This window comes from Vigna unguiculata, unplaced genomic scaffold (genome assembly GCF_037176805.1).
Source record: "Vigna unguiculata cultivar grain cowpea cultivar isolate G323 ecotype 2 unplaced genomic scaffold, ASM3717680v1 ptg000249l, whole genome shotgun sequence".
NCBI lineage: Eukaryota > Viridiplantae > Streptophyta > Magnoliopsida > Fabales > Fabaceae > Vigna > Vigna unguiculata.
The window spans coordinates 12501-36721 of record NW_028196885.1 but is presented as its reverse complement, the minus strand read 5'-3'; the positions used below and the strand labels follow the sequence as shown (position 1 = coordinate 36721).

Genomic DNA, 24221 nt, shown 5'->3' with positions numbered 1-24221 from the left:
TGTCCCCCCTCTTCCAGGTCCATCACAAGGGAAACGAAAACCTAGATTTGCTTTATCCGGTATCAATCGTGAACTACGAGCAAATAGAACACCCTTTAAGAGTATCAATACTGTTACATGAATTGTAAATGCATGAATATGATGGACCAAAAAATCCGCAGTTCCTAAAGGAATAGGTAACAAAGCAACTTTACCGCCCACTGCTACTAAATTTTCACCTCCCCAAGTCAAACTGGTACTTGTTGCTGCACCTGGGGCTGTTGTGCCAGGTGCTAAAGCGTGGGTATTTTGTATCCATTGAGCAAAGATCGGCTGTAATTGTATAGCAGTATCTGAAAACATATCTTGAGGGCGCCCTAATGCGCTCATGGTATCATTATGAATATACAAACCAAAACTGTGAAAACCTAAAAAGATACATACCCAGTTAAGATGTGATATGATTGAATCACGATGTCTAAGGACACGATCTAATAGATCGTTGTATCGAATAGTCGGATCATAATCTCTTACCATAAAAATCGCTGCATGCGCAGCAGCACCGACTATGAGAAATCCACCAATCCACATGTGATGTGTAAACAATGACAGTTGTGTACCATAGTCAGTAGCTAGGTATGGATAAGGAGGCATAGAATACATATGGTGAGCTACAACAATGGTCAAAGAGCCTAACATAGCTAGATTAATAGATAATTGAGCATGCCATGACGTTGTTAGAATCTCATATATACCTTTATGACCCTGGCCTGTAAATGGACCTTTATGTGCCTCTAAAATGTCTTTTATATTGTGACCAATACCCCAGTTGGTCCTATACATGTGACCCGCTATCAAGAAAAGAATTGCAATAGCTAAATGATGGTGTATAATATCGGTCAGCCATAAACCTCCAGTTACTGGATCTAATCCTCCACGAAAAGTAAGAAATTCTCCGTATTTTGACCAATTCAAGGTAAAAAATGGGGTTGCTCCCTCGGAAAAACTCGGATAAAGTTGAGCCAAAAGATCCCGATTTAGGATAAATTCATGAGGAAGTGGTATCTCTTTGGGATCTACTGCAGCATTTAGAAATTGGTTAATCGGTAAAGATACATGTATTTGATGTCCTGCCCAAGAAAGAGACCCCAACCCTAGGAGCCCTGTCAAATGGTGATTCAACATAGATTCTACATCTTGGAACCAAGCCAATTTTGGAGCAGCTTTGTGATAATGAAACCAACCAGCAAAAAGCATTAAGGCTGCAAAGACCAATGCACCAATTGCAGTACAATAGAGTTGTAATTCATTAGTTATTCCAGATGCTCTCCAAATCTGAAAAAAACCAGAGGTTATTTGTATTCCTCGGAACCCCCCCCCTACATCACCATTCAATATTTCTTGACCCACTATTGGCCAAACCACCTGAGCACTAGGCCTAATGTGAGTAGGATCACTTAACCATGCCTCATAATTGGAAAAACGAGCACCATGAAAATACATGCCACTCAGCCAAAGAAAGATGATAGAGAGTTGGCCAAAATGCGCACTAAAAACTTTTCGGGAAATCTCCTCTAAATCATTAGTATGGCTATCAAAATCATGAGCGTCAGCATGTAGGTTCCAGATCCAAGTAGTAGTATCTGGTCCCTTAGCTATTGTTCTTGAGAAATGACCAGGTTTTGCCCATTCCTCAAAAGAAGTTTTTATAGGATCCCTATCTACCAAAATTTTAACTTCTGGTTCCGGTGAACGAATAATCATTGAGTCCTCCTCTTTCCAGACAACACATACAAAGAGACCTGCCAACATAAAACAGAATTAGTGAACTTATTAGAGATGTTTCTATTGAGTTTTGTTCTCTCCTATCTCTCATGTATTGGATATCTTAGTAAATTTCATTTCTTTAGTTTTTCACTAGAACAATTATGATCTCGAAGTCAATTCGGGGCAAGTGTTCGAATCTATTATGACATAAGAGTGAGGCGCTCAACGGACCTATTTTAATCTTCTAAGACCTTTTTGGGAACTCTGAATGGAAGTTCAATAATTTTTCGTGCAGCCTAATCAAATGTATTCAGATTTTATTCTAATTCTATTCCTTAGATTTTATTTTTTTTTTTAGATAAAGTATAAGTATGTACTCTATTTCAAATTGAGCAGGCATTAGCATTCATTATTAGGCAATATACCTATATTTTATTTCTTTTTTTGAAGGTCTCTTTTCTTAATTTGATTGAATATTAGTTTAAATAACAGAAAAAAGGAGAAAATTATCTACTGTATCCACATCTCGTTTATTTCTATGAAATACTAGACAAAATCGAACAAAATTAGAAGGGATATATTTAAATTATGTGATTGGTCGTTCCTATAGAAATGATTTTTGAATTTGATAGGGACAAGAAACAAGAATTTATAACAATATATATTTATCTATCTATATCTTTATATAGATAGATAAATATATAAGAAAAAAAAGAAACAGAGTGTTCTTATTCAAAACGCCCTGTGATCTTCAACCAATTCTGTGCTGCAATATAATTACCGGGGGTGAGAGCTATAGCTTGTTTCCAATATTCAGCGGCTTGATTAAACCAAGACTCCGCAACTTCTGAGTCTCCCTGCCGAATGGCCTGTTCTCCTCGGTCGAAATAGGTGAGTCAATTCCTTTCCTTAGAACCGTACTTGAGAATTTCCTGACTCATACGGCTCAGTAGTCAATTCTTTTTTTGTTCTATTATCTTGAAGTTAACTAAAAGAAAAAAAGAAATTATTAATATGAGTTTCAAACTTTCATTTTTACTAATAAATAAAGAATTTCAAAGAATTTCATCTTTTTTTTTAGTTTTATCTTTTCTCCTACCTTCAGAAAAGGGAATCAAGCATTGGCATTAACGCCCTAATTCTAATTTTCTGAAAGGTAACTATCTCGATTTTATATATCATATACAAAAATATATGATAGATTCATTTCTATAGAATCTTGGTAAAAGTTTTTTCTTTCTTATCTTATAAGTTCTTATAAGTAAAGAGAAAATACTTTCTATCTTTGGGATTTGATACTACACCGCTGCTCAAAATACCAGGGGATCCTTTTTATTACATAAGTGGATTCCTGACTTCTTTATTTATCATGAGATAAGGAAGCAGTTTTTATTATATCGATTGAAAACCGTGTTAATTGATCCTTACGATGCTTCCTTTATCAATTAGATCTTTTATCCATAGAAAAAGAGGGTATCTAGACATATCGATTTCTTCATATTTTTACTTCTATGAAGTTTCTTTGCTACAGCTGATAAAAATCGTTGTTTTGAACGATATATATATGTAGAAAGCCTTTCTTATTTATAATTATTTATATTTCTATATTTCTTATATTAAAATTTGTGGATTTGCTTGTTCTTTTCTTTTTTCTTTCTATAGTGGAGATAGTCGCACGTAATGACAGATCACGGCCATATTATTAAAAGCTTGGGGTAAAAATGGGTTTCGTTCGAGCGCCCGAAAATAATATTCCAAAGCTTTAGTATGTTCTCCGTTACTTGTGTGAATAAGGCCTATGTTATAAAGTATATAACTTCGATCATAGGGATCAATTTCCAGTCGCATAGCCTCATAATAATTCTGTAAAGCTTCTGCATAATTTCCTTCAGATTGAGCTGACATCCGTTACGGTCGTCATTCGGTTCAAAGAATCTCCGCTCCAGAACTGTACGTGAGATTTTCATCTCATACGGCTCCCCCCTTATGTGTGTAATGAGAAAAATCCATCAAATCAAAAAATATTCCAGTATTCTCATTCTCAACTGAACAGAGCTAGTGTTTTTACAATAAATCTCTAGCCAACCTTCCTGTCAAAAATTATTTCTTAACATTAAGTATGTAGGTACTTGATAAAAAAAAATAAGAACTTCAACAATTTCTTTGTCCTCTACGCTGCTTAATTTCCTGGAATTAGTCACCTCAATAATCTTCGATGGTTCTATGGGTATCCAAAATATGAACGAGATGGATATTTATTGTCCCAACCATTCCTGTTAGTCCCAATCTCGATAAGCCATGGATATAGATAGATACAAAGTTTTCGTGTCCTTGATTCCCAAGCGTAGTGCTTCTTTCCCAATGTTGCCTATCAGTACTAGTAATTTGGGGTTGACCTAACCCCATAAGTATAGGTATAACCTTTCGCTTAATACTAGAAACCTAAAATTCAAGCATATAAGGCTTCATTAATCGAGGATACACGACAGAAGGAATTAATCCTTTTATTTACAAATTTCACCTTCAACACGCGTGGGGTTTTTCCATTCCATTTTTTTTTGACCGAAATCGGTCAAAAAAAATGGAATCAAATCACACCATCTCTGTAATAAGTGAATGCCCTTTTTTCTCCTGAAGTTGTCGGAATTATTCGTAATAAGATATTGGCTACAATTGAAAAGGTCTTATCTATAAAATTTTCATTTATCCGAGATCTAGGCATAGGTAGAAATCCATTCTATAATTTAATTAATCATGGTGTGAGAAATCAATCCCACAAATAAAGGAATTGTATAATTATAATACAGTGCGAAATAACGTAAAAATGAACTCATCAATCAAATTTGTTTATCCTAAGACCTTGTAGGAGGTTTTTTTTTAATTTTACTTTGTATTTTTATAGTTTGAATAGGTTTTATGCATTTATGAAAAATAGGATTGATTCACTATTCAACATTCAACCGGTTTCTGGGCATCATTATATAGGAGAGATGGCCGAGTGGTTCAAGGCGTAGCATTGGAACTGCTATGTAGGCTTTTTGTTTACCGGGGGTTCGAATCCCTCTCTTTCCGAATCTTTACCAAATTCATCAATATTACTCATCCCAATGCATACCATTATTTCATATTTCAAATTTGTTTGTTGATATGGACAACTTTATATTCCTCATTTTTCGGTAATACAAAAAATAGTGGATAACGGGTGGGCAAGGAATAAAAATTTTCGCATATCCATGTCTATGATATATGAATAGCAGAAAATCCTTGTAAAAAAAACTCTTGTTATTTTAGTTAAGTTTAAGTTTGACGAGAATAATATTCTACAACCAGTAATTCATTTATTTTCAAACCAACCCATTTATTATCTATTATTTGATTAATTAAACCTTTATATTGGAAAGGGTGAACAGTCAAATGATTTGGCAATTTCTCATGGGGGGCTGAATCAAAATAATTTTGAATAAGAGTTTTAGATTTTTGTTCATCCTTTGCTGTAATAATATCTTGAGGTTTACAACGATAACTTGGTATATCCACTATACGACCATTAACTAAAACATGTCTATGGTTTATAAATTGGCGGGCTTGAGGAATAGTCGCAGCCATACCCAATCGAAAAAGTATGTTATCCAAGCGCATTTCAAGTAGTTGTAATAAAACCTGACCAGTTGATCCTTTAGCTTTTCCGGAGATACGAACGTATTTAAGCAATTGTCGTTCTGTAAGACCATAATGAAAACGCAATTTTTGTTTTTCTTCTAAACGAATACGATATTGAGATTTTTTACTGAAGCGCAATTGATTTCGAAATTCGTTTTTGACTGTTGGCCTTTTACTAGTAAGTCCTGGTAAATATCCTAGACGACGTATTTTTTTGAAACGAGGTCCTCTGTAACGTGACATAAAAACTCCTTTTTTAAAATGAAAAATCTTATAAATCGAAATGAAAACTAAACGAAATGAAAAATATTATAGAATTCTAAATGAAGCGAAATCTACTAAAGTTTTATAGTACAAAGAAGAATTAGATGAATTTTATCAATATCCGAATTTATTGTATATAAAAGAATACAAAAAAGTAGGTTAATTTCTTGATTTCTTCCGCAGAGATCGAACTCTCCCAATTTTTTATTTCTAAAAAAGATATTATCAATTATGTAAAAAACAAATAGAGAAAAGCCGGTTATCGGATTCGAACCGATGACCATCGCATTACAAATGCGATGCTCTAACCTCTGAGCTAAACCGGCTAATGTAAACGAAATATACATATGCAGAAGAATTGAATGGGATCTTAGTTATCAATTTTTAGTTATTTATAACAAAATTCAAATTAATACAAACATCAAAAATAGAGAAAGAAAATATAGAAAATCAAACCCAATTTTTATTATTTCTATTATTTATTTTATCTGATAACATAAAGTGCAAGATAATAATTAATATTATATTAATATAATTTATTTAATATAATTTATTTCGATCTACTATTCTAGATATATATTATTAAATTGATTTCTTTCAAAAAGATTATTTATTAGTACTTAAAGTAAATTTGAATAAATATAAATTTTAGTAAATATTTATTAAGGAATTCCATATTTCTAAGTAAATGTCTAATTCTATATTATATTCAATTAAAAGAATGGTTTTTTTTAGCCACTAGATTCGTTTTAGTTATATAAATTGTATATGAATAAATGGATTGTTTATTTTCTTTTTTTTTTTAAGCAAAAACAAAAAAAAAAAAAGAATCGACCATTCGAGTATTCTAAATTGTATGAAAAAAGAAGATAAGTAGGTACATAGAAGATAAGTAGATATGTGGTCTATATCTGTGTATATTGAATTGTTAATATATAGATATTAGAATTAGTTCTGATTCAAACAAATAAAGGTATCCAATATAGATGAAATAAAATCTATAAAATTGGAGAAAGGGGTTTTTAATATTTAATAAAATAATATGTATTTAATGAATTCAAAAGTTCCCGCATAATTCTCATAATAGAAATGAAAAAAAAAGCATTCTATTATAATCAGATTCAAATAAAAAAAAAGATGGGGATATGGCGAAATTGGTAGACGCTACGGACTTAATTGGATTGAGTTTTGGTATGGAAACTTACCAAGTAATAATTTTCAAATTCAGAGAAACCCTGGAATTCACAATGGGCAATCCTGAGCCAAATCCTGTTTTCTGAAAACAAATAAAAATTCAGAAAGTGATAATAAAAAAGGGATAGGTGCAGAGACTCTATGGAAGCTGTTCTAACAAACGAAATTGACGACTTTTTTTATTGCATTAGTAAAAGAATCCTTTCACCAAAATTACAGGAATGGATCAAAGATAAACATTTAGAAACATATATATATACTGAAATACTCTTTCAATTTGTTACTTTTTATTTTATTATTGAAGATCTATTTGTGATAAAAATATTCACAAATGAAAAATGTGAATCAAATCAATTCGAAGTTGAAGAAAAGATGGAATATTTATTGATGAAATTATTCACTTCATCATAATCGGCTAAAACCCTTGAAGAACTGATAAATCAGATGAGAATAAAGATAGAGTCCTATTCTACATGTCAATACCGACAACAATGAAATTGAAAGTAAGAGGAAAATCCGTCGACTTAAGAAATCATGAGGGTTCAAGTCCCTCTATCCCCAAAAATACTTTTTCATTTTCTAATTTTTTTCCTATATCCTCTCTATCTTGAAGTCCTTATTTATGTGTTTTATTCGATTTATTATTTCCCAACGAAATTGGAATTTTTATTTTCATCAATTTCCTATCTATCATAATTTTCTTATCTATCATAATGACAAGGGACGAGTTTTGGAATAGATATAAATATATATGTGAAACACATAGAATTTTTTTTAATCAGAAATGTATAAATTAATATCTTATTTTTTAGCAAGGAATTTTCATATGCGTAATTAACGATTAACAATAAAAAATAATTATTACTGCGGAAACTCACTTACAAACTTTTTTTTTACTTAGTTGATATAGATTCATTAACATAGATTTTAAAAATCTTTTAAAATCAAAGTATTAAGCTTCAAGAATGGTCGGGATAGCTCAGTTGGTAGAGCAGAGGACTGAAAATCCTCGTGTCACCAGTTCAAATCTGGTTCCTGACACAAGATTCATTTGTATGAGTATCTATCCCCCATATTCATTTTAATGAATATGGGGGATAGATACTCATACAAATTTGTGTTCTTCTAGATTCTGATACATAACATATTTCTTTGATCTATTTAGGTATCTGTAGATATACTTTTCCTAGATGATTAAAGAATAGATGCAATTTTTTATTAGGTATATTCGCTTATCTATAGTATCTATATATATATAGATATAGATATATAGATAATGAATTCTTTATCTATTTTTTTCCTTTTTTTTCTGCGATACAAAAAAAGGTTTCTATTTCCATAATATTCGAGTGGTTTAATTAGTTGGTTAAAAGACCTAAAAGTCGAAGTTCTGGGGTGGAGTGAGAATATTAAGAATTCATCTGAGAAGGATTACCAAAATAGAATCGAGCCCTTTTCTTTGTGTTTTTTTTTTCGTGGCCGTATAATTGATGGTGATGTGCACGTTATATAGTTTATTATAAAGATAAAGAATTAGTTTATTATAAAGATAAAGAATTTTTGCAGTTCATCCTATTTCTTTTATTGGCTTGGCTGATAAGAACTCAGTATTGTTTTTGTTTTAGAATCTTATGAAACTCCTATCCATCCTATTTTAAACCCTATAATTATTCATTCTATTATTTCTGAATTTTGTGATTTCTCACATAATAATATCTGAATGCAACTTCCATTACTCTGCCTGATTTAATGTCAATCAATTATTTTGTCTGATCTATAACAGAATGTACTTATATTCTTTGACTGGGGTTGCAGAAGTTTGGATTAGTTTATTATTTTTATCATTTAGTGAGCATCTTGTATTTCATAAAAATTTGGAGCAATATAATCTTTACGCAAAGGCCATCCTATCCAATTTTCGGGCATTAAAATACGTCTTAGACGCGGATGACTATCATAAGAGATTCCCAACATATCATAAGATTCCTTTTCTTGAAAATCCGCACTTTTCCAAACCCAAAAAATCGAAGGAATTCTGGGATTTTTTCTTGATACAAATATTTTTATGCATACCTCTTCGGGTTGATTTATACCATACTCTATTCTTGTAAAATGATATACACTAGCTAAGAGTCCTCCGGGTGCTACATCATAGGCACATTGAGAACGTAGATAATTGTAACCATATACATATAAAATGACAGCAATGGAATGCCAATCCTCGGGCTTTATTTGTAAAGTCTCTATTCCTAGGTAATCGAAACCCAAGGATCTATGAATTAGTCCATGTTTGACTAGCCAAGAAGACAAACGACCTTGCATTTTTTGCTTCTCCTAAATTTTTTTTATGAGTTTGGTATTAGTATTTTCTATTACGATGAAATTTTTAAAATACGATGAAATTTTTAAAAAAGGAATTGCTTTTTATTATTGTACTTTAAAAAAATGTGTCAGACGATATCTCTGAAGTAGATGGCGGTTGATAGAAAAATTCTTGACCATAATTGTCAGTATAAGTACTGTATCCAACATGAAACTTATGGTTGGTAGTAAAACATCTATTCTCTCGTTGAAAACTCATTGGATCTTCATATATTTCTCGAGATATTTTCTTACGAAGTTTTGTTATAGCATCTATAATGGCCTCCGGTTTAGGTGGACAGCCCGGCAAATATACATCTACAGGAATTAGCTTATCTACGCCTCGAACAGTACTATAAGAATCGGTACTAAACATCCCCCCCCGTAATTGTACAGGCTCCCATAGCAATAACATATTTAGGTTCGGGCATTTGTTCATATAATCGAACTAAAGAAGGGGCCATTTTCATAGTTACAGTGCCCGCTGTTAAAATTAGGTCCGCCTGCCTAGGACTCGATCGTGGTACTAGTCCATAACGATCAAAATCGAATCGTGATCCTATTAATGAAGCAAATTCAATGAAGCAACAACTCGTACCATAAAGAAGCGGCCATAAACTGGATAATCTTGACCAATTTGAAAAATCATTTAATGTCGTTGAAATAACTGAATTTTGGGTTGTTTGATCAAGTAAGGGAAACTCAATGGAATTCATAATTGTCTCAATATTTTTTTTTCTAATTGTCTAAATAGTCAAGAATTAAGACCATTCTAATGCCCCCTTTCGCCATGCATAAACTGAACCAACAATTAGGATAAGCACGAATAAGAAAGCTTCTAAAAATACGGATACCCCTAATACATCGAAACTCATTGCCCATGGATAAAGAAAAACCGTTTCAACATCAAAAACAACAAAAATGAGAGCAAACATATAATAACGGATTCGAAATTGTAACCAAGCATCGCCTATTGGTTCTATTCCGGATTCATAACTAGAAAGTTTTTCCGGTCCCTTGCTAATGGGGGCTAAAATTCCAGAAATTAGAAATGCCAAAATAGGAATCAAACTTGATATTATTAGAAATGCCCAAAAAATATCATATTCGTAAAGAAGAAACATAAAAGTACTCCTCTGAATGTAGAAAATATACCAAATTCATTTTCATTTTTAGTCTAAAGTCTCCATTTTTTTAGACTAGCTGAATATACTAATATTAATATTATTCTATCGAATATGAATATGTTCGAATAGAAAGTTACAAATTGTTTTTTTTTTAGTAATAGTCTTAGTAATGAGATCTATTCGATCCAAAATAGTATTAATATTATTAGTATCTGTAGGAATATTAGGGCTATACGGACTCGAACCGTAGACCTTCTCGGTAAAACAGATCAAACTAATTATTATCTAAATGATTTAAATTGTTTTCAAAACCCAACATGCATTTTTTTTTGCATTGAGCTTTTTCATTAACTGATAAAAATATTAGTTAGTCCACCATCTTTTTTTTTTTTTACAGTAAAGAATAAAGAGATGATTCCCTATGCTCTTCTTTTTTATTTGTATAACAATCAAAGAGCACTACCAAAGTGTTTCAAAGAAGGATTATCTTGACGTAGGTCTGCTTCTGGCCTAGATCAACTTAAGTTAAATGGACTCTTTATCCACCTACTAAAATTAAAATAGAAGATAAGAAAATGACACTTCATACACCTTAAAGTTCATAAAATAGGAAGAAAAGATAATCTTTTTTAGGTCCCTATACCCTTTATGTTTAGCATTGACGAGAAATGGGTATTCACCTTATCAATATCTCAAATCAATTATGGATTCGATTTTATGGCTAAACCCTTTGTCAGGCTAGTGTTCTCTTGTTTTGTTCCTTAAAATGGAGTAAGACACCGATTTCTTACTATAAGATAAACTTTTTTAATTACAAGATGAACTCCTCTGAAAAAAAGCATTGGCGCTCGTGTAAACGAGGTGCTCTACCTAACTGAGCTACAGCCCTTGTGTTTTTGATACATATTTTATCATAGTATGAAGATAATTGCTTGTCAAGATGAATATTACATGATCGAATCCCTTGAACGGGGGTTGGTATTGCTTATCAGTAATTTTACATTTATAATCAATTAATCTGATAGATGGGTACTCTTCTTTTTTTTTTTTTGAGGAGGAGTCCTAAATTACCTACTTAACTCAGTGGTTAGAGTATTGCTTTCATACGGCGGGAGTCATTGGTTCAAATCCAATAGTAGGTAAGGTATAGTTATAACTTATTAGATACCTTTGACTGTGGTATCTAATAAGCTTTTCTACTTACTTTTTTCTTCTGACTGTTTCTTTTTTCTTTTTATTGTTTTCGGATATTGGGACGCATCAATTTCAACTTGTTATGAAATAACATTGATAGCCTCTACTCGTGTTCTAGCTCGTCTAAGAGCTAGATTTGCCTCAATTGTTTGTCTCTTGCCTTCAGCCTTATTCAAATTAGTTTCTGCTATTTCAAGAGTTTGCTGTGCTTCTTGTGGATCAATGTCACTACCCTTTTCCGCATCATTTACTAAAAACAGTTATCTCATTATTATTTATTCTAGCAAACCCCCCCATCAGAGCCATTGTTAACCATTGGTCTTTAAGACGTATTCTCAAAATACCTATATCGACAGCTGAGGCAATAGGCGCATGATTAGGTAATACTCCAATTTGTCCGCTATTAGTAGGTAAAATGATTTCCTTCACTTCTGAATCCCAAACAATTCGATTGGGGGTCAATACACAAAGATTTAAAGTCATTTCTTCAAATTGCTCTCCGTTTCTAAGTTCGTAGCCTTCGCAGTAGCTTCATCGATATTACCTACCAAATAAAAGGCTTGTTCAGGAAGACCGTCTAATTCTCCAGAAAGAATCAAATTAAACCCTCTAATTGTTTCTACTAGACCAACATATTTTCCAGCCGAACCGGTAAAAACTTCTGCTACGAAAAAAGGTTGTGATAAGAAACGCTCAATTTTTCGTGCTCTTGCTACGGTTAAGCGATCTTCTTCGGATAATTCGTCCAAGCCAAGGATAGCTATAATGTCTTGAAGTTCTTTGTAACGTTGTAAAGTTTGTTTAACTCGTTGCGCAGTCTCATAATGTTCTTCACCAACGATTCGAGGTTGGAGCATAGTTGAGGTTGAATCTAAAGGATCTACTGCTGGATAGATACCTTTGGCGGCTAATCCTCTTGATAGTACAGTAGTAGCATCTAAATGTGCAAATGTCGTAGCAGGAGCAGGGTCAGTTAAATCGTCGGCAGGTACATAAACTGCTTGAATAGAAGTTATGGACCCTTCTTTGGTAGAAGTGATTCTTTCTTGTAAAGAACCCATTTCAGTACTAAGAGTGGGTTGATAACCCACAGCAGAGGGCATTCGACCCAATAAGGCAGATACTTCAGATCCTGCTTGAACGAAGCGGAAGATATTGTCGATAAATAGAAGTACATCTTGCTCATTGACATCTCGAAAATATTCCGCCATAGTTAGGGCAGTTAAACCAACTCTCATACGAGCTCCGGGTGGTTCATTCATTTGACCATATACTAAAGCTACTTTGGATTCTGCAATATTTTGTTCATTAATTACTCCAGATTCTTTCATTTCCATATAAAGATCATTTTCCCTCGCGAGTACGCTCACCTACTCCGCCAAATACAGATACACCTCCATGAGCTTTGGCAATGTTATTGATCAATTCCATAATAAGTACTGTTTTACCCACTCCAGCTCCACCGAAAAGTCCTATTTTTCCTCCACGACGATAAGGAGCTAAAAGATCTACTACTTTATTCCTGTTTCAAAAATAGATAATTTTGTATCTAATTGTATAAAGGTAGGCGCAGATCTATGAATGGGAGATGTTGTACGAGTATCTACAGGACCTAAATTATCAATCGGCTCTCCAAGCACGTTGAAAATTCGTCCTAGAGTTGCTCCGCCTACTGGAACACTTAGGGGAGTTCCTGTGTCAATAACTTGCATTCCTCTCATTAGACCATCTGTAGCACTCATAGCTACAGCCCTAACTCGATTATTTCCTAATAATTGTTGTACTTCACAAGTCACATTAATTTGTTGACCAACAGTATCTCGACCCTTAACTACCAGAGCATTGTAAATATTAGGCATCTTCCCCGGGGGAAAGGCTACATCTAGTACCGGACCAATTATTTGGTCAATATGTCCCAGATTTTTTTTTTCAATCGAAGAAACTTCAGGACCGGAAGTAGGAGGATTTATTCGCATATCAAAAGCCAATTTTTTTTTCCGAAAAAGTTTTTAAATCAAAAAGAAATGTTCGATAAGAAAGCAAGTTGATCGGTTAATTCAAAAAGAAATAAGAAATGGGAGTTAGTACTCCATTTTTTTGGTACTATTCCATCAATCCTCTTTAACTGTTTACTTACTTATTCAAATTCAATTATTGAATTCTTAAGCTTACTGCAGTTATTTTGAAAATTTCAATTGGATAAAATCTTTCGAAAGTCTTTTCTTTTTTTCTATCATTCTAGAAAATATCATCTATATTCTGTATGGAATTCGAACCTGTACCTTAATTTAGAATTCATTTTTTTTATCATTGGCTTTCGTATTTCCTCAGTAGACAATTTTTTAGACTTACCCTCTGTTTCCCTATTTTTTGACCTCTTTTTTTATTTTCCGGGGAGAAAGCTGCCTATTTTTACATCTAGGATTTACATAGACAACATATATCACTGTCAAGATTAAGAATAAATTATTATTATTATTTAGATTAGATCTTTCGATTTCAAAATTAAAAAATAAGATCAAATTGAAAAAAAAAAAAGATTGGGTTGCGCCATACATAGAAAAGAGTATACAATAATGATGTATTTGACAAATCAAATACCATCGTTTAATTTAATAATAACATAACGAACCTTTGGGATTAATTGATAATAGTAGTTGATTTTTGTAAAAGATTTCATTAACTCCTAAGTCATATCGAGTAGACCTTATTGTTTCAAGAATTCTTAATTCAAGAGTTGTAGGGAGGGATTTATGTCACCACAAACAGAGACTAAAGCAAGTGTTGGGTTCAAAGCTGGTGTTAAAGATTATAAATTGAATTATTATACTCCTGAGTATGAAACCAAAGATACTGATATCTTGGCAGCATTTCGAGTAACTCCTCAACCTGGAGTTCCACCTGAAGAAGCAGGTGCTGCGGTAGCCGCCGAATCTTCTACTGGTACATGGACAACTGTGTGGACCGATGGGCTTACCAGTCTTGATCGTTACAAAGGACGATGCTATCACATCGAACCTGTTGCTGGGGAAGAAAATCAATATATTGCTTACGTAGCTTATCCTTTAGACCTTTTTGAAGAAGGTTCTGTTACTAACATGTTTACTTCTATTGTCGGTAATGTATTTGGGTTCAAGGCACTGCGTGCTCTACGTCTGGAGGATTTGCGAATCCCAACCGCTTATATTAAAACTTTCCAAGGTCCGCCTCACGGCATCCAAGTTGAGAGAGATAAATTGAACAAGTATGGTCGTCCCCTATTAGGATGTACTATTAAACCTAAATTGGGGTTATCCGCTAAGAATTATGGTAGAGCTGTTTATGAATGTCTTCGTGGGGGACTTGATTTTACCAAAGATGATGAAAATGTGAATTCCCAACCATTTATGCGTTGGAGAGACCGTTTCTTATTTTGTGCTGAAGCGATTTTTAAATCACAGGCTGAAACAGGTGAAATCAAAGGGCATTACTTGAATGCAACTGCGGGTACATGCGAAGAAATGATGAAAAGAGCTGTATTTGCCAGAGAATTAGGCGTTCCTATCGTAATGCATGATTATTTAACAGGGGGATTCACTGCAAATACTAGCTTGGCTCATTATTGCCGAGATAATGGTCTACTTCTTCATATACATCGTGCAATGCATGCAGTTATCGACAGACAAAAGAATCATGGTATGCACTTTCGTGTATTAGCTAAAGCATTACGTTTGTCTGGTGGAGATCATGTTCACTCCGGTACCGTAGTAGGTAAACTTGAAGGGGAAAGAGATATCACTTTAGGTTTTGTTGACTTACTGCGTGATGATTTTGTTGAAAAAGATCGAAGTCGTGGTATTTATTTCACTCAGGATTGGTTTCTCTACCAGGTGTTCTGCCTGTTGCTTCGGGAGGTATTCACGTTTGGCATATGCCTGCTCTGACCGAAATCTTTGGAGATGATTCCGTACTTCAATTTGGCGGAGGAACTTTAGGACACCCTTGGGGAAATGCACCAGGTGCTGTAGCTAATCGAGTAGCTCTTGAAGCCTGTGTGAAGGCTCGAAATGAAGGACGTGATCTTGCTCGTGAAGGTAATGAAATTATCCGTGAGGCTAGCAAATGGAGTCCTGAATTAGCTGCTGCTTGCGAAGTATGGAAGGAGATCAAATTTGAATTCGAAGCAATGGATACTATTTGAATTCGAAGCAATGGATACTTTGGATTAATTGCAATTAAACTCGGCACAATCTTTTCCTAAAAGAAGGATTGAGCCGAATACAAAGATACTTAATTATTAAACAGATTTCTATCTTTCGTATTGGAATAGAAGCATAGTAAGTAGACGATATTTTACGAAAAAAGTGATTACAATTTATAAGGGAAACTGGCTATTGCCTTTTTCGATGTGAATTTCACATAATAGGGAAGTTGTTCCATTTCTATATGAAATTTGTATTTTCCTATTGATTTCTATATTTCTATAATTTTATACGTTTTTTTAGTTTAGAATATCATTTTAGAATAAAAAAAGATATATATATATTTAAATAATTTTTCTTATAAGTAATTCTAACATAATACTAATAATCGAATTAATAAGATTGAAAATCTTATTAATTCGATTGTATTTATTCGATTGTATTTTTTTTTCAATACTAATATTGACAACACTGTATCAAATAAATATAATCCGATCGTGAATAAATTGATCACCTTACTTACGTTAAATAGGCGTTATTACTTCATCAAATGGTAGGTTCATTGGTTTTCTTTCTGCGAGACAAACAAGAAAAACTTTGTTAATGAATAAGTAAGTGAATTGAAAGGTAAACACGAATATATATACGAAAATATTAGATCTATATATACCAATATATATATAGTCTTATATATATAATAATAATGGATAACTCTAACATAGTATTTCAAGAACATAGTATTTAAATAGGTGGTATATCTTTTTTTAGTTTTTTAGACAATTCAATTTTGTAATTTTATTTTTTTGATTGCGATTGGGTATAAATATCCACCTTATTTTTTAAATTGTAATGGGGTTGCTAACTCAATGGTAGAGTACTCGGCTTTTAAGAGCGACTCTATTTTTTACGCATTTCTATGAAGCAATGGGTTCGTCGATACTATCGGTAGAGCTTGTAAAACCACGACTGATCCAGAAAGGAATGACTGGAAAAAGTAGCATGTCGTATCAATGAAGAATTCTAAAAATATTTCATTCTTTTAGGATCCAGCTCAAATTTTTGTTTGAATTTTTGGCTCGTAACAAAAAAAATTCCGTTGGGTTTGATTAATAAAGGGATAGAACTTGGTGGTTCTAATTCTAATAGGGAAACAAAAAGCATCGAGCTTTCATTTATTTTTTATTTGGATCATTACCCCATCTAATTGTACGTTAAAAATAGGTTAGTGCTTGATGTGGGAAAAGCTTTTCTGGTGAATGGTTTATTTTTGTTATGAGTCCTAACTATATAGCTATTTCCATTATCTTTTGGTATTTTGGGGTAGCGATAAATGTGTAAAGAAAGAGTATATTGATAAAGATATTTTTTCCAAAATCAAAAGAGCGATTAGGTAAAAAAAAAATAAAGGATTCTTAATTAGCTCGTTATCCTAGACAAAATTAGGCAAAAAAATCGATTAGAGAGAGTCCGTTAATGGGTTTTTACTTCTCTAGGTATATATTTATACCTATAATTTTCTGTTTTGACCATATCGCACTATGTATCATTTGATAATCCAATGAATCTCTGATTCTTTGTTTGACCAAATAGACTTTTTTTTTTTTAATGGAGCAATATCAAGCATATTTAGAACTCCGTAGATCTCGATACCAGGACATCCTATACCCACTTTTTTTTCGGGAATCTATTTATGGACTAGCTTATGCTCATGAGTCCTTTTTTATAGAAAATGTCGATTATAACATAAATTTAGTTTACTAATTGTAAAACGTTTAAGTACTCGAATGTATCAACAGACTCATTTCATTCTTTTTGTTAATGATTCTAAAAAAAATACTTTTGTGGGTTATAATTATCATTTTTTTTCTCAAATAATATTAGAAGTTTTGGTATCGTCGTGGAGATTCTATTTTCTCTACAATTATTTAGCTCTTCCTTAAGGGGATTAGAAATCGTAAAATCTTATAAAAATTTTCAATCAATTCATTCGATCTTTCCCTTTTTCGAAGATCAACTGATATATTTAAATCATAAGTCAGATATACGAATACCCTATCCTATCCATCTGGAAATCTTGGTTCAAATCCTGCGATATTCGATAAAAGATGTCTCTTTCTTTCATTTAATAAGGTTGTTTTTTTATTACTATTATAATTGGAATAGTCTTTTTCCTCCAAAAAAATGGATTTTTACTTTTTTTTCAAAAGGAATCGAAGAATTTTCTTGTTCCTATATAATTTATATGTATGGGAATATGAATCTATCTTTCTTTTTCTACGTAACAAATCCTCTCAGTTACAGTTAAAACATTTTCGCGTTTTTTTTGAGCGAATTTTTTTCTATGAAAAATAAAACATCTTGTAGAAGTATCTACTAAGAAATTGTTCATATACTTTCTTCTTCTTTAAGGATACTTTCATCCATTATGTTAGATATCAAGGAAAATCAATTCTGGTTTTAAAGAATACTCCTTTTTTGATAAATAAATGGAAATACTATTTTATATATTTATGGCAATGTCATTTTGATATTTGGGCTGGACTAGAAACGATCTATATAAACGAATTATCTCAGTATTCATTTCACTTTTTAGGCTATTTTTTAAGTATTCCACTAAATCTTTCAGTAGTACGAAGTCAAATGTTGCAAAATTCATTTCTTATTAAAATTGTTATAAAAAAAACTTGATACAATAGTTCCCATTATTCCTCTAATGAGATCATTGGCTAAAACAAAATTTTGTAATGTAATGGGTCCATCCTATTAGTAAGGCCGGTTTGGGCCAATTTATCTGATTTTGATATTATTGACCGGTTTTTGCGCATATGCAGAAATTTTTCTCATTATTACAATGGATCTGCAAAAAAAAAGAGTTTCTATCAAATAAAATATATACTTCGGTTTTCTTGTATAAAAACTTTGGCTCGTAAGCATAAAAGTACTGTGCGCATTTATTTGAAAAAATTAAGTTCAGAAAAATTATTGCAAGAATTTTTTACAGAAGAAGATCTTTTTTCTTGATTTTTCCAAGAACTTCTTTTACTTTGCGTAGGTTTTATAGAGGTCGTATTTGGTATTTGGATATTCTTTTAAGAAACGATTTCGTCAATTATTTATAATTGAAAATAGGTTATGTTATTTTTTTAAATCGGTGTAAATTGATAAAACGAACTTCCTTCTTTTTATTCAATGAGGATAAAAAAATCATTTTTTTTAGTCTTCTATATCTATATATAGGATTTTGAAATGCTCATGTAGTCAGAGTCAAGATTCGGGGTTAATGAATTAAATATTATATTTCACTTTCTTAGAGTCTTTTGCTAGGCAAGTAATTAAGGTTTAGATGTATACATAGGGAAAGCCGTGTGCAATGAAAACTGCAAACACGGCTTGGGGAGGGATTTTTTCTTGTTTTATTCTATTGTTGAATTTTATTCAAGAATAAATTATCTACTTCATCCGACTAGTTCCGGGTTCAAGTCCCGGGCAACTCATTTTTGTAGATCGATGTTGTATTATATCTATATTTCTATTCTCTATTTCTATAAATAGAATGATATATAGAAAATAAACTTTTTTTATGAATCAATGAAATGGGATAAACAAGGTAAATTCGGATAAACCGAAATGAATAAGAACATACTAATGAATAAGAACATACTATGGATATTAGTATTGGTTGACACTGGTATATAAGTCATGTTATACTGTTGAATAACAAGTCCTCAAATTCTCGCATTATAGAGAATTTTTGTGCTTGGGAGTCCCTAATGATTAAATGAACCAAGATTTTACCATGACTGCAATTTTAGAGAGACGCGAGAGCGAAAGCCTATGGGGTCGCTTCTGTAATTGGATAACCAGCACCGAAAATCGTCTTTACATTGGATGGTTTGGTGTTTTGATGATTCCTACTTTATTGACTGCAACTTCTGTATTTATTATCGCTTTTATCGCTGCCCCTCCAGTAGATATTGATGGTATTCGTGAGCCTGTTTCTGGATCTCTACTTTATGGAAACAATATCATTTCTGGTGCGATTATTCTACTTCTGCGGCTATAGGTTTGCATTTTTATCCGATCTGGGAAGCAGCTTCTGTGATGAGTGGTTATACAACGGCGGTCCTTATGAACTAATTGTTCTACACTTCTTACTTGGTGTAGCTTGCTACATGGGTCGTGAGTGGGAACTTAGTTTTCGTCTGGGTATGCGTCCTTGGATTGCTGTTGCATATTCAGCTCCTGTTGCAGCCGCTACTGCTGTTTTCTTGATCTATCCTATTGGTCAAGGAAGCTTTTCGGATGGTATGCCTCTAGGAATTTCAGGTACTTTCAATTTATGATTGTATTTCAGGCTGAGCATAATATTCTTATGCATCCATTTCACATGTTAGGTGTAGCTGGTGTATTCGGCGGCTCCCTATTCAGTGCTATGCATGGTTCCTTGGTAACTTCTAGTTTGATCAGGGAAACCACAGAAAATGAATCCGCTAATGAAGGTTACAGATTTGGTCAAGAGGAAGAAACTTATAATATTGTAGCTGCTCATGGTTATTTTGGCCGATTAATCTTCCAATATGCAAGTTTCAACAATTCTCGTTCTTTACATTTCTTCCTAGCTGCTTGGCCTGTAGTAGGTATTTGGTTTACCGCTTTAGGTATCAGCACTATGGCTTTCAACTTAAATGGTTTTAATTTCAACCAATCCGTAGTTGATAGTCAAGGTCGTGTAATAAATACCTGGGCTGATATTATTAACCGAGCTAACCTTGGTATGGAAGTAATGCATGAACGTAATGCTCATAATTTCCCTCTAGATCTAGCTGCGATGGAAGCTCCATCTGTTAATGGATAAAATTTTGATCTTAATTTAAAGTAGACGAGTTTTTGTTTAAAAATAAAGGAGCAATATCAACTTTGTTAATATTGCTCCTTTATATTGGATATTGGATTAGTAATCTTTTTTTAGATTTCTATAGATTTATACATACGTTTTTGATTGATTTAATGATTCCTTATCTTTTTTTTTTTCCTTTGTTAGAAAAAAAAGGATAATGAAAAGGTAGAATTTGAGATATAGATCATTTTTACTATAAGGGCGGATGTAGCCAAGTGGATCAAGGCAGTGGATTGTGAATCCACCATGCGCGGGTTCAATTCCCGTCGTTCGCCCCATATCTATATATAGATAGATATAGATATTGTTTAGGTTTTCAAGTATAAATCTGAAATAAAGAAAAATGGCTACTTCTAAAACTTATAAGTACGAATTCTTCAAAATAATAATTATTACAAAAGATATATTTTTGAGATAAAATAGATACATTTAACTATTTCACAAAAAAAGAATATATCCATATCGTGGTTTCCTCTTATAATACCTCAGGTGCTAATGAAACTATTTTAGTGAAATTTAACTGTCTCAATTCCCGGGCGATTGCGCAAAAGATTCGAGTTCCTTTTGGATTTCCTTCTTGATCAATTATAACTGCAGCATTATCATCATACTGAATTATTATACCGTTGCTACGTTTTAGTTGTTTACAAGTACGTACAATTACAGCTCTGATCACTTCAGATTTTTCTAAGTTCGTATTTGGTACTGCTTGTTTGATTACAGCAACAACAATGTCGCCAATATAAGCATATCGTCGATTACTAGCTCCTAGGATTCGAATACACATCAGTTCACGTGCTCCGCTGTTATCCGCTACATTCAAATGAGTTTGAGGTTGAATCATATCATTTTTTTATTATTTCAATCTAAAAAAGGAAGTAAAAATATTTTGTGTTCAAAAAAAAAGGAACCTATTATTGCCTTTTTTCTTTTCATTCTAAAGACCTATTTTCTTTGGTTCTCTTTTATTATCCTGAAATAATGAATTGAGTTCGTATCGGCATTTTGGATGATGCTATTGAAATAGCCTTTCTTGCTATATTTTCTGGTACTCCACCCATTTCATAAAGTATTTTCCCAGGTTTAACAACAGCTACCCAATATTCGGGAAATCCTTTTCCTGAACCCATACGTGTTTCAGTAGGTCTTACTGTAACCGGTTTGTCTGGAAAAATACGTACCCATATTTGTCCACCTCGGCGAACATTTCTTGACATTGCCCGCCGTCCCGCTTCTATTTGTCTAGATGTTATCCAAGCTGGCTCAAGTGCCTGAAGAGCATATCTTCCGAAGCAAATATTATTACCTCGATAGGATATTCCCTTCATTCTTCCTCTATGTTGTTTACGAAATCTGGTTCTTTGGGGGTTATAATTGATGGTTGTTTTTCAATTCCATCTTTATTACAGAACCGTACATGAGATTTTCACCTCATAACGGCTCCTCGCGAATGAAGTAATTCAAATATCTATATCTATATGGATATAGATTCTATCTAATCGATAAAATAATAGAAATAGTCATATGTTTAGTAAATAACGAAATCTCGGTATTTTTTGAGATTTCATACAATCTTCGAAATTTTTAGATCTTGTTTTCAATATCGATTCTTAGAATTGGCAAAAATATAAAAAAATTCAATAAAAGAAAAATTCTCGCGGGCGAATATTTACTCTTTTATTCTCAAATTCAGATGTAATGAAATTCAGATGTTAATGTAGGGTACAACTCCTAAAAAATGGATTGTTTTTAGGTTTCTTCCGCCATCCCACCTAAGAAATCATTAAGATTTGTTTTCTTTAAGATTTTTTTAATAAAATCTTAAGTCTTAAGTATTTGCAGGTTTCGTCGTTCCCATCGCCTCTCGATTAATGGTTAGGTTTTAATTCGACAATGGAGCCTTTCTCATAGCTAAAAATTAATAAAATTTTTTTAGAATAGAATATTCATTTCTTTTTTCGTGAATCAATATTATCAGTTTTTCTTGATTCAGAGCTCTTAATTTATTGACATTAAAAATAAAAAAAAAATATATATATTATTCTTTTTTATTTTTAAGGATGCTTTAATACACTATCTTTTCTGAGATGACCCATAGACCTTTACATATTCGAATTCTATATCATTGATATATTTTAATCTCTTTCTTTCACCTTTTCTTTTATCTATATATTTTTATTGCTTTACAACTAAATAATCTTTTTTTTCTTTTATCTTTCACAATTTTTCAGTTGCTATATTCTTTTTTTATTAAATTTTTTTTCTTTTGACTAATTCTTTAGATCTAGATAATCCGAAGTGATGTGTTGGTTATTAGTTCTTTTTAAATGAATTGATACTATTAACCGGTTTCTTTTTTTTTTTTAATCATTCTAAAAAACTAACGAGTCACACACTAAGCATGGCAATCCTCTATAAAATGATTAATTTCTTTTTTTAGTCGATTCAATCTTATAAAATAGATAAATTTTTGAGAATCAAAATCGAGTAATTTTTTCTTTTTTGTTTTATATAAAATCAAAATAGGACATTGAATTATTGAATAGAAAGAAGGACATATTTTTCTTTATTTCGAAAATATCCAAACTTTTATCCCTAAAACTCCATAAATAGTTCGAACTGTATAACAACAATATTCAATTTTAGCTCGAATGGTTTGGAGAGGAACCCTACCTTCTCTGATCCATTCGACACGTGCAATTTCTTTTCCATCAATACGTCCTGCAATCTGTACTTGAACTCCTTTTGTACCTGCTTGTTCAGTTAATTCAATAGCTTTTTTCATTGCTTTACGAAATGAAACTCTATTCTTTAATTGTCCAGCTATAAATTCTGCAAGAATATTAGGGTGTTTATAAGCATTTGTAACTTTTACAATAGCAATGTTTAGTTTTCTATTCACACAATTCAGTTTTTTGTGCATATTCGTCTGTAATTCTTCGATTTTTTGAGGCTTACCCTCTATTAATAACTTTGGAAATCCCATATATATTATGACTTGAATCAGATCGATTCTTTTTTGAATCTTTATCTCTCCAATTCCCTCGACACCCGAGGATATTCTTCTATTTTTTTGTATAAAATTTTTTATCCAATCTCGTATTTTTTTATCTTCTTGTATATTCTCAGAATATTTTGTTGGTTGTGCAAACCAAATAGAATCATGACTTTGAGTTGTACCAAGTCTGAAACCAAGCGGGGATTTATTTTTTGTCCCATAATTCCCCACTACTGTACATAAAATTACATAAAATGATATTTCTTATTTGTGTATTTTTTATCTATAGATAGATCTTTATAACTCATTATAGCTCATTGACTAAGTTCGTTGAAATTTCTATTGTGACTATCATCGACTATTGTAAAATAAACAATTCAAAAAATCGAATAAAAGAAGATATTCAACTAAAGCAAATAGAAAATTCAAATAGAAATTCAAGTATCATAATGTTTTATTTATGTACAAATCACATCAATTACTATTTGTACTGTGTGTTGTAAATAAAATAGACATGAACCTTTTTTTTTGATTTGACCAAAAGACAAGGCTTCTGTATAGAGGTTCTTCTTTATCATAAGAGTCTATTTTGACAAATC

At 32.3% G+C, this 24221-nt stretch overlaps 3 non-coding genes across 3 annotated transcripts; 2 read left to right on the top strand and 1 right to left on the bottom strand.

Annotated features, from left to right (window-relative positions):
- The first annotated feature begins 4730 nt into the window (after window positions 1–4730).
- On the top strand, window positions 4731–4818 carry TRNAS-GGA (transfer RNA serine (anticodon GGA)). Its single transcript has one exon. It is a non-coding gene; the product is annotated as a tRNA-Ser (tRNA).
- Window positions 4819–5923: 1105 nt separating this feature from the next.
- On the bottom strand, window positions 5924–5996 carry TRNAT-UGU (transfer RNA threonine (anticodon UGU)). The gene has a single exon. It is a non-coding gene; the product is annotated as a tRNA-Thr (tRNA).
- Window positions 5997–7832: 1836 nt separating this feature from the next.
- On the top strand, window positions 7833–7905 carry TRNAF-GAA (transfer RNA phenylalanine (anticodon GAA)). Its single transcript has one exon. It is a non-coding gene; the product is annotated as a tRNA-Phe (tRNA).
- Window positions 7906–24221: the final 16316 nt, after the last annotated feature.